At 42.5% G+C, this 12,161-nt stretch overlaps 1 protein-coding gene across 3 annotated transcripts in view; it reads left to right on the forward strand.

Moving 5' to 3' along the window:
- The first annotated feature begins 359 nt into the window (after positions 1-359).
- Cul1 (cullin 1) overlaps positions 360-12,161 on the forward strand; it is a 67,387-nt gene continuing 55,585 nt past the window's right edge. For 2 of the 3 annotated variants that reach the window (XM_052173584.1, XM_052173587.1), the window contains exon 1: positions 805-894. The gene's annotated coding sequence lies outside the window, so the exon portion shown is untranslated. Of the gene's footprint in view, positions 447-804; positions 895-12,161 lie in introns of those variants that run through there. The other variant, XM_052173585.1, reaches the window with a different exon arrangement.

Consider the following 12,161-nt stretch of genomic DNA (forward strand, 5'->3'; position numbering starts at 1 on the left):
GGTTTGTGAGTAAGCTGGAGGTTTCCGCAGGGGATCTCCAAGGCGTGCAGGTAGGAAGGGGGCCAGAGAAGCAATAGCACGTTTCTCTCGAGTCCGCCTGCCCATCTGACTTTCCTATCTCATGGCTGGGGACATTGCTTCTGGTTCAACTCCAGGACCGGAGACGCCCGGCTCAGTGCAGTTGGAGTCCGTGGCAGCTGCCGGGATGTGCGTGGAGGACAGGGGCAGGGGAGGTCCAAGCCCCTCTCCCACAGCCGCTTCCGGAAGTTTCTTCAAGGCCAGAGCCCGCAGGCTCAGCTCGGCCCCCACGAGAAGTCCGAAGTGGCGGGAAGCTGGGACTTGAGAGGCCGCCCCGACGCGAGGGCGGCGGGAAAACCTGGCGGAGGATTCGGCACGTCCGGCGGGACTCGGCTCGGCGTTTGGGAAGCAGAGGCCATGGCTCGCAGGTAGAAATGCCCGCGCGAAGCGGGTCCTTGCCACGGAGGGGCGACCGGGGCCTCTGGGAGGGCGGTTTTGGCTGCCCTTCCCGCTCTGCCGCTGGCCGGGCGATGGCGGCGACGGTTTCTTGGCTCCCCCGCCCCGGACGCCGATGGCGGTGCGTTCCGGCCCTCCCTCCCCCACGACTTCGCCCCGCGGTCGCCAGAGCCGGTGAAGCCGGGAGGGCGGGGAGCGGCGGAGGGACGGCGAGAGGGCGGAGGTTGCGTGGTGCAGGCGGCGGCGGCGGGAGGAGGAGGGCCAGCAGGCGGGCAGGGGAGGAGGAGGAGGAGCGGGCGCCGTGTCGCACGCAGCTCCAGGCGGGGCAGCCCGGGCTCTGAGGGACGCGGCCAGACCTCGGCGGGCCCCGCGAGCACTACACGCCGTCGCCCGAGCGTCGGGGGGCGCCCGGAGATGCGGGTGAGTAGCGGCTCGGACCGCGGTGGCGGGAGGCAGTGCAGGCCCCGGCTGAGCCGCGGCGTCGCAGTGACTCGGGCCGCGGCGTCCGAGCCCGGGCTACCGGCGAGGCCTGAGGCGCCGCGCCGCGGCTAGGCGGAATGGCGGCTGGGCCGGAGAAATCGTGGGCGTAGGACGCCGAGGGCGGAGCGGAGCCGGCAGGCCCTGCCTGAGTCACCCGGCCGGCCAGGCTCGGCCTGGGCCGGGACTCGCAGGGCCAGGCCCCGGCTACGCACTGGGAAAAAGCCGGACTCACCGCGGCCTGTGGCGCCGGCCTAGGCGCCTCACGCGCCACCCCTCCCTTCCCCTCGGCCCTGGGGGTTCCGCTTGGCCCGGGCGGCTCAGGGCCGCGGGACTCGTGCTCTCGGGGATCCCGGGGCACTCATTGTTGCGACGGTGCGGGGCATGATTATTGGGTAACAGTGGTGCTCCGGGCTCCGTTCTCTCCGGGAGCGTGGCCCAGCAGGCGCGCCGGGATGCGGTGTGCTTTTCCAAAGGAACGGAGCCCCGGGGCGTCCGCCAGCTCTCTTCAGTCGAGCTGGGCCCCGTGCGGCGGCCTCGGCGCGCCCCTGGGCCCGGCGGGAGCGCGCGCTCTGACCCCAAAGGTAACCGGGCACCGGGCCAGGAGTACCGAGTCGGGGGCCGGAGACTCTGCGGCCTCTATTAAATCCCGCGTGGTCCTGAGAACCCTCTCTTCCTGTCACCTGTGCACTGTGTTACACAGGAGATAAGAAAGCAAGGAACGCTTGCACTCTCATTCCTTGAGCCTAATCCCCAAAGTTAAGGGAGCTAGTAGCTAGGTATGCCAAAAAGAGGATTCCCCTTTCCCGACGAGGTCACTGTTGCTACTTGGAGTTAGTTCCCAGTCGTCCGGGGTTTGTGGTAAGGGCGTGCATGCTGAAAGGCAGTCAAGTTGGTCAAGTGTTTTTAGGTGCTCTGTGTGTACTTGCTCTTTGCTGGAGTAGCATTAAAATAGCCAAAAGCTAAGAATGGAATTAGTGACTGCTGTTTTAGAAAGGCGCTGGGGTGATAAAGGAGGAACTAAGTTCCTTTTACTTCAATTTTTAGGACCTAAACCTAACACTCTGAAGAAGCTAGTGTAGTTGAGGAAAATAAGGATATGAGGTCTTTCTTTGTTTGGAAAGGTTTTAAGATCTCTCTCTCTCTTTTAAACTTAAAACTTGTATTTGTTGTTTCCAATAGTAAGTTGAAAGATAGATCTCATTTTAAATTCTGAGTATGCAACACAACACTGGCTTGCTTTATCTTCTGTTATGCCCATTTTTGGAGGTTTTGGGGTAGCACTTACTAAGCCTCAAGCCTGGGAGAAAAGGCTGAAGTGCTTTCTAAAAATGTTAACCTTTCTTTTTCCTCCCCGTTGGTATCATCTTTAAAAACTATTTTGCCCAAAAGCCAACCAATTTTAGATATGCTAGGGTGTTTGTAAGATACATCTTTCCTGAGCCTTATGGTCAGGCCCTGGAAGGTGTGGCCCAAATTCCTACTATGTCACATACATCTGAAGTCTGAGCTAATTTGGCCAGGTGTTTTTAGATATTACATAGACTCTGTTGTTCAGGGCACTCCACCTTCTTGCTCTAATTAATTTTGTCAGTGTAGGCTTATTTTCCTATACATGTGACTATGAAATCATTGAAGATAGGAATAAGTCCTTCCATGATCTTGGTGGTACCATGTAAGGTTTTTTTTTTCTTTTAGTATAAATTATTCCTAGGGTTTTACTACTACTCCCCTTAATTTTGGCTGCAGAAAGCATAGTTGCCGTTGCAGCTGAGCTTGTTAAAAGTGCACATTTACTATTCTTTTGCATGCTTCTTTAGAGTGAAACTCATCTTTCTTGTGCCCCCCTTCACCCCCCATAACTACATACTGTATCCTAGGGGGAAAATGTTGAGGATTTCTTTAGTTGTGGAAATCCAATTAGTTTGTAAAATTAAAATTAATCATTCTAATTTAAGGAGTCGGTATTTTTTTAAAAACAAGTTTGTTTACCCCTTTGTCTTGAGCAGGTTAGTATTGAAGGCTGTTCCCTGCTGGGAAGATAGGCCAGCCCAGTTGTACCAAAAGTTTCTGTGGGAGGATAAGGGTCCTTCATTTCAGCAAGGAAAATTATGTTTAAATGAGCAAACCTTAAGTCAAACAATAGTTACTTGGCATTCTTAAGATTTTAATTTGTTAGGGCTCCCAAAAGTTATGATTGCCTTGAAGTTTGAGCACTTCATGAGTCCCAAAGCCTTGTCTTTTTTACCCTTTCCAATGAAGTCATGGGATAAATTGTTTTTGAGAACCTGTGGTTTCATTTTGAACTTATTTTTTAGGTATGCTTGGGGGGGGGGGGCTGTTAACCATGTATTTTAAAGGGCAGTTTTAAATTCATCTTAAAAAAAACCGTGTGCGCATGCACCATGGCACACATGTGAGAGCTAGAAGACAAACTTCGTAGGCTTTTCTCCTTCTTGTAGGTCCCAGGGATTCCTTAAACGTGGCAGCAGGTATCTAACGTAGTTTTTAAGTGATGCCATCTAACTTTGAGGTCCTTAAAATATGTGGATCCCATGGGAACATATCCAGTGAGACACTGGAGAACTACCTTATAGAACATGATATATCATTTCATGTTTGACCACCAGGGTTATGAAAAGCCCAAGTTTAATAGTATTTAATTTTTCCCTTGGGAAACCTGGACAGAAGGAAGATTCACTCTTGATTGTACTTCTGATCTGTTCTGGGTTAACTTCATGTCTTTTTCTTTTCTTATCACTTGATAGCTCAGGCATGTCCAACTCAGGAAAGCTGGCCTTGTTATCCTTTTTAGGACCTTTCCCTGGGTCCTCATGATGTCCTGTCTATGGTACTATCCCAGTGCTTAATCTTCTGGTGGCAGTGGTTTCTTCGTAGACTGACTTTACAGGGTGGAACAACTCTGAGCCTAGTACCTAGCACAGTGCTCATGTCAAAATTCATGTGCATCCTTCCATTTCAGATCTTGACAAAGCTATAGGAAGTGTAAGTACTGACATTAACCCTCATAGAAAATAGAAGGGTTCTGGACTTTGGGTCGTTTTTAGCAAGGCTATGAAGGTGTAAAGCAGGTTAGAACAAGATGGTGATCCTAGAGCTTGAACTTTTAAACAAGGGCTCACCTTGAAAGTCTGATGTATCTGACATTAAAGGAAGATTAGCAGAGATTAAAATGAAAGTGTCTTTAAGGATTGATGTCTGATCATTACAACAGAATGCATCATGCATAATAACTATGGTTGGCTCCCAGGAATGAGTTTTTTCTTCCTGGTCCTTCAGAAAACACTGGAGAGTACTAAGACAGTGATGGTGTAGACATAAACAGTTGTAGAACTTTGGAGCTATTGTTAAATTGGGTGTAATGTTATGACTCATTGGCCTTGCAAAAATTGTTAAATCCATTTAATAAGCTGATTTTTTTAAAAAGCCTGTGTCAGAAAATACTTTAGAAAACGAACTACCAATTTAAGTATATATAAAGTATGCAGTGGTTTAAGTAATTGAAGTTGCAAAATAGTGGTGATTTTAGGTGAACTTGTATCTTTTAAAAAATTTTTATAAAAAAATTAGTAACAATATCAATTTCAAGTCTCAGGGTGAGGCTTTACAGAACTGATTACTTCAGAATTAAGGTAAAATCTTATAAACAGAATAAAAGATAAATGACTAAGAAAATGTTTTTACATGCAAATTTATTTTTATACGATCAAAGGGGGCTTGTAAACTAATGGGAAAAAGATTTCCTCCTATGGCAAAAAAATGGGAATAGGAACCATGAAAAATCTTGAGCTTCACTAGCAGTACTCCAGAAGTGGTGATCTGTAATGTTTAAAATAAGTCACTTTGTTGAGAAGATGGAGAAGTATGCTTACTCATTGCTAAAAAGAATATAAGTAAATAATAGGTTTTTTAAAGTACTTTTTTAAAAAAAGATTTGTTTTATATAAGTACATTGTTACCATCTTTAGGCACACCAGAAGAGGACATCAGATTTCATTACAGATGGTTGTGAACCAGCATGTGGTTGCTGGGACTTGAACTCTGGACTTCTGGAAGAGCAGTCAGTGCTCTTAACCACTGAGCCATCTCTCCAGCCCATAAATATAATTATTTAAAGATTTTTTTTGTGTGTGTATGCGATTTTGTGTGCAATATGTATATGTCCCATGTGTGTGCCTGGGCCCAAATATCTTGTGACCACAGGGTAGACAACATTAGATCTCCTGTAACTGGAGTTAGGGGCTGCCATTGTTGGTGTTGGGAACTGATCCTGGGTTCTCAGAAAATGCTCTTAACTGCTTAGTCATCTCTTCAGCCCCAATTAAATATTTTTCAAGAGCAAAAACTGTAGCAGAAATTTTTAAAGTGATGTATAGTTTGAAATAACTTGCCTGCTTTTAAGGATTTTGTTAATATAAAAAGTGATCAATAGATTAGTGATTCTTTTTCCCCCTGTGTATGTGACTTACTGCCTTTTTCTTATGTATTAATTTTCAGTTTGGGGTTATTATGGATGACTATTGCAACAAGTAACTACATGTTAGTGATTATCTTTAAAAAGTGGTTCATTTTAGGGTTTTTTTTTTTTTGGTCAGTTTTTCTGTGCTACATATGTATTTATAGGTAGACAATTGGAAATACAATATGGTGGGTTGGTTCTTCTTTGGATGGTTTTTGGAGCAAGATGTTGGGGATGGAAGCCAGGGGAGCCTCAGACTCTTTGTCTGCTAGGCAGGTCCTCTACCACTGAGCTGTTTGCCAGGACAGTGAGATAATTTTCAAAAGCATAAATCCTAAGAAAATAGTAATAAAAGAACCACTGCCAAGATCATTCTGCAGGAAGGTCATTCTGCTTATTCAATGTAGAGTTACTTGGTATCTGATTTACCTGCTCTTCCTTCCTGTGTGTTAATGGGTAGGGTTAAATGTCTGACTTGGTAGCCTGATTCCAGTGGCCAAGTTCTCCTTTGTCTTCTCTTCTCATTAATTCTTGTGTCATCCTTCACATTCCTGCCATTAACTGTCTTAATCTCATGAAGCTCAATATGTTTTGATACTTTATCATTTATTTAAAATAGCCTTCATAGTGGAGGTTTCCTTTAAAAAAAGGTGTGTGTGTATACATGTATGTATGTGTGTACACATATGTACACAGGCATGCTGCCACACAGTTGTGGAGGGCAGAGAGGACAAACTTGTAGCACTCAGTTCTTCAGATTAAACTTAAAGTCACCAAGCCTACAGGCAGGCACCTTTCTCTGCTGAACCATCTGGGCAGCTGAGTGTTTTTTTTCTTAGTGATAACTGAACTTCCCGTTCTGTTTTGCTTCGTTCATAACTACTAATAATAGGAGATACATTTCAAGTTGAATGTTTAAATTATGATGCCTTCATTTATAGTAATAAAACTTACTGAAAATTACATGACACAGTTCATGCTATAACTTAGAAAACTGAAAGTTGCTTGGTTTGTTTTATCAGTTATCCATGAAAGATCCTTTAAATTTGAAATACTGTGGGAGTTAGAAGATAGGTACATAGAAATGTGCATAAAATACACAGAAACTGTCACCAAATATCAATGAAGAAATACCTTTGGTACACAGAATAAATACACTATAGTCTCACTAAAATAGTTAGCTGTGCCTGATAAGCATCTTAAAATCACAAAATGGAGAAAACATACAACAACTTAGATTTTCCTTCCTGGGGGTTGGAAAGAGGCCTGCTCTGGTCAGACTAGAAGGAAAGGTTTGGGACCTGCATGAATGTGAGGTTGGTAAGCCATGGAGCAGACTCCGCAGTCCCAAGTGGAATCTTAGGAGTGGATTCAGATCCCTTACACTTTAGGAAGTATAACACTGGCTTGGGAGAGAGATGAAGAGGGTACAGGGTAATGAACTTCTGCCATCTTAAGGATTAAGTCTTGAAAAGCTTTACTTACAGGTTAATGTTACAGGAACACTGATGTTCAGCACTAAGTTTGTGCCAAACTTGCTGAATACATGCTTTTGATTTCCTGACTGCTGCTCCTCAGCTTTCTCCTTCTTGCAAATGCCTTATGTTGGAAGAGGCCCATCTTTGTTGTCCTGGTTAAAAATCTATAATACTCATCATCATATAGTCTACTGAAATTCAACTTGAGGGCTTCTTATTTGGTGAAAAGACTTTATTTGTTGAAAGAAATTATGCAAAGAAAGGTAGGTCACTATTATCAGGGGTCCCAAAACATACAGAAAGAAGAAACTTATATATAGCCGGAAGTAGTTTTGCCTGTTAGTTCTTCAGTGTTAGCTTTTACATAATTGACTTTGCCTCGCACAGATTTTTTTTTTCATGTATATGATGTTTTACTGCATGTACGTGGTGGTTTGAATAAGAGTGTCTTCCATAGACTCATGTATTTGAATGCTTAGTCACCAGGTTGTGGCACTATTTGAAAAGGATTAGAAGGATTACGAGGTTTGGCTTGGAGTAGGTGAGGCCTTGGAGGAAATGTGTCCATACTGGAGCTGAACTTTGAGGTTTCAGAAGCCCACAGCAGACCTAGGCACCCAGCTCAGCATGCTCTCCCCTTGTCCTGCTTGTGGATCAGGATGTAGCTCTCAGTACCTCCCAGCTCCTGCCTGTATATGCTGCCTGCAGGATGATAATGGACTGAGCCTCTGAAACTAAACCAGCCCTTAATTAAATGCTTTTCTTTTGTAAGAGTTGCCTTGGTCTTATGTCTCTTCACAACAATAAAACAGTGACTAAGAAAATAGAAGTGTACTGCGTACCTTCCTGATGTTAAGGAGGACAGGAGAGGGTGTTAAATCCTGGAACTAGAGTTAACTGTTTGTAAGCTACCATGTGGCTTCTAGGGACCAAACTTGGGTCCACTGGGAGAACAAGTGTTCTTAACCACCGAGCTAGCCCATTTTGTTCTGTTTTTAATGCATGAACTCACTTTGGATATTCCAAAGTTTTGATTTGTTTATTTTGATTCTAATACTTCATAATGAACCTCATTAACATGTTAACTGCTTTTTCATAATTAGAAATCAAAAATTTCCTTGTTAGTACACATGCAAAGGTTAGAGGACACTTTGAGAAGTTGTTTTTCTCTTTCCACCATGTGGACCTGAAAAATCTAAGATCATGAGGCAAGTGCCTTCATATACTCAGCTGTCTCACCACCTCCTTGTGTATAAAATCTTACTTAGTGCTGCTAAAACTATGGGGGAAATCTGGATTTTGTAGTTTTATTATTCTTTATTAAAAAAAGTATATTTTCACATGGAAACATGGTTAATGGGTTTTTAAAGCTACTTGAAGATACATTTGAAAGCCTTTCTTGAGCAATATCCAAGTGAAGCAAGTTATGTGACAGCAAAAATACTGAAGTGTTGCAGTTGGATTGCTAGAAGTACTGGGACCTTAGTAATGGTAGGCAAGTAACTATTGCACTATAATTTATCTCCAGCCCTTTTGATTTCTTTGTTTTTTTCAAGCATGCTCCCTGCCAAAATGTCTCTAGAAATTCTATGGGTTGGCCTTGAAATCTCTCTGCAGGTTAGGTTGGCCTTGGATTTGGGAAAGCTTCCCTGGCTAGCAAAGTAGATAGAATTAATAGGTCTATGCCATTAGTTCTAGTTACCAGCATGGTTTCAGTTTAGTCCCCTACTTTAAAGTACAGCAGTAAAGACAGTGTGTGGCTTTGTGTAACACGAGTTAAAACTGGTATAAGAATAGAGAACACGAACACCTTTGCATGGAGGGTGTGCTTTATGTTTATTTAAAATATAGATACCAGTATTCTTCAGTTTGGTTTTTGGTACTGGACATTGAATCTAGGGTCAGACTTCAGTTATTGCAGATGAGACTTTAGTGTGTCTCTTCTGCCCCTCAACAGTACTTGCAAACCTAGCTTGAGGTGGGAGGATCATTGGAGCCCAGAGTGTGGGATCCAGTCATCCTCGATCTAGTTATGACTAGAAACTGGTAACTAGAAATCCTAGTTACCCTTATATTTCAACAGATATATAAAAGTAAGTTATGCAAATTATGAAGATGATTTGTAATTGAAAAGAAAGCCATGAATCTTGATTGGAAACAGGCACAGTTCAAGCAAAATCTCCAGTTTGTACAAAATGTTAGAGGCTTATTTGTTTGAAAAACATTTTCTATGGGGAAGTTGGTATTGCAGGATGTGAGCGAATAACTGTCTCCAAAACAAAACCCAAAGCAGGTTGATGGCATCTGAGGGGCACTTAAGGTTGGCCTCTAGCTTGCACATACATACACAGGCACACATACACATGGACACAATGGCTTTTTGTAAATGTAGCATGACCACATGCCCAGAACAGGGTGACAGCAGAAGGTACATCAAACTTGCTATGAACTTTTGGGTGCTTCCAAGATTACTTACTATCCAAGGTGCTCACCAGAATAGGGCAAGACTGGTGTGCTTGACCTCTCATTTCTTTACTTGGGGTCAATACAGTAGTAAATTGCCTTTAAATCAAATGATGTAGAACTCCTTAAAGGTAGTTCTGGTGTGAAGATCTATAACCTCTGCTACACAGCAGGCCAAGGGGCAAGAAGATCACAGGTCAGGTTAGCCCTGACAACTTAGTGACCTGCTTCACTTAAAAATGCTTAAGGATGCAGCCATGTGGTACTGTGCTCACCTAATGTTTCATGATGACTCCTGCCACAAAAAAGAAAGAGAAAAATAAAAAACCAAATAAAAGAAGTGTGTATTTTCTTCAGCTAACTTGTCGTGGAGTAGGAAGATTTCTTGAATGATGGTCTAAGTAAATGGCTGATGAGTTTACAATCTTGGGTTGGTTTGTTGTTTTGTCTTTAATTGAAAACCGTGAAGAGGTGATGAATAGCTGGATGTTTTCCTCATCATGTACCACTTTATAAATCTTATTGAGCAGGTAGTTTCTCAGGCCGTGTATCCACTGAGCACAGGACAAAGTGGTCACTGTGCACATGAGACCGTTGGAAATTGACTTGAGTAGGACTTATGGGAACTAACTCATGGGTTCATTGCTGCAGTCATCACATGCTTGTACATCTTAGCTGAAGCGGGTCTTGTGGACAAGCCTGAGTGACAGAAGGAGAGTGACAAGGGACCATTGCAACTCTGCTGGGAACATTTTGGTATGGATTTGGTTTGGTATCATATCAAAATACTGTGGAATTTAATGGCAGCATTTATTTACTTCATTTTGACTGGAAAACCAGTATTGTGCCCTACAGTGAAAGCTCAGCAGTGAAGAGATCTGCTAGTGAGTTGTGGAATGGGGATTTCAAGTTCCATAAACACAGTTTGTCTTTGAAATGTTTTTGTAGTATTTCTATAGTACTGGAGGTATCTGCCTCTGAAATGTTTAAAATCAGAAACTTAGAGGACTAGTTCAATGCTCTGGGTACATCTATGACTGTCTTGATTAGCTTGGGATGGGCAGTTTTTTCCACTAACTGGAATCCTGAACTCAATAAAAAGGAGAAAGTTAGCTAAGCATAGACTTCATCTGCCTTTGTTTCTTAACTGTGGCTTAAGTGTGAACTGAAGGCCTCATATGCCTCCATGCTTTCCTCTTCATGATGGACTGTTCCCTTTAAAAGATTCAGAGTAAAGCCTTCCTCTCCTGGGTTGCTTTTGTCAGGATATTTTATAATAACAATAGAAAAAATAACAAGTGCAATACATTTTCATAATAACCAAAATAATACATTTTAATAACAGGCATAAATGTAAACCCTACTTAAAAAAACATTGATGTTTCCCCAAATAGCAGTAATTATTAAGAAAGCCTAATTGTGAATTATGAATATAAGTATAACATTTAATATTAGTATCTTTTGTTTACTGATGTTTTCTGTCCTGTGGAATACAAGTATGTTTCACAAGTACAATAAGAAACTAACAGTGAACTTCTAATTTCCTTTTTAAGGAAAGTTTTACAAACACTACATGAATAAGTCCATCCTAGGAGTACCCTTGTGTTTAATGGATTATAAGCATTTTCTAGTAAATGCATATGAATTAGACGCTTATGGCTTTTAAGGAACATCTACCACTCTTAAGTTTTAGAAGGAAGAAAGCAATCATTTGTAGGGAGGGTTCCTACACAGTCCAAACTGCATTTTTACCTACAGGCTCTTATCTAATCTTTATATCAATTCTGAGAATTTGATGTTTCCTTTCCCTCCCTCAATCCTTAAGGTGAAAGTTGTTTATATTTCTGATATATAGCATGATAATTTTTCTTTGTTTTGTGGTTAGTGGGGTTGTGACTATGCATGGTCAGTGCATGCCAGACCAGAGCCCCTGTTTCTGAGATGTTATACTTCAGATCCCCTAAAAGTGACTAATGAAATCAAGCTATACATAATTTTGATAACCACATATTTATCCCTTTGAAAGAATTTTTAGGATTTCCTTTTAGCACTTCTCTTTCTTTTTTTTCAGCATGTATCCAGTATGTTATTAACTACAATCACTATGCTGTATAGTAGTTGTCTAAAGCTTATATTCATGTGCTATAACTAAAACTGAATCCCTTGAGCAATCCCTGCCCCCACTACCACCCCCGTACTCTCCACCATACCCTGCCTTAAATTTTTAAGGATTTCTTTAAAATGAATGAAGTCAGTAAGAACTGTTCTGTATGGAAGGGACCCCAACTGTTTGACTTCTAAGTAAATCTGTTAGTCACACTTAGGTTTTGCCATGTTTATCTCATCAGCAATTGATATGAATGTTCAATGCCATCTGGTGGTGAGCTGAATTGGGGGACACAGTGTTGAGGTTGCCAAAAGGACTTATTTAAGTGAGTGGAAAGCAGAAAAAGAAACATGCTGCAGCAGAATATGTCGCTTTGTATCAGGCTGTGAATTCATGGTCACATAAATTCAGCAAGGAGACATACAGAAAGGATTGATTATTTTTGAATAAAATATGTGGTTTGTTTTTGGTAATTGAGGCATGATAGTTATCATAGCTACCCATTTACTTGTAAGTTATACTTGCATTCTAGCTTCAGAGCTTAAAACTCACATCTCATTCTAGTGCTCTAGAGGAGTGTGGGAGTAAGCTGTCACATTGGAGATGTCCTGGGGATCATACTGTGACAGTGGTCTCATGAGAGGCAATGTCTGTTTCTGTTAGCAACAGGAGTCCACCATCC

This window comes from Apodemus sylvaticus, chromosome 2, assembly GCF_947179515.1.
Source record: "Apodemus sylvaticus chromosome 2, mApoSyl1.1, whole genome shotgun sequence".
Lineage (NCBI taxonomy): Eukaryota > Metazoa > Chordata > Mammalia > Rodentia > Muridae > Apodemus > Apodemus sylvaticus.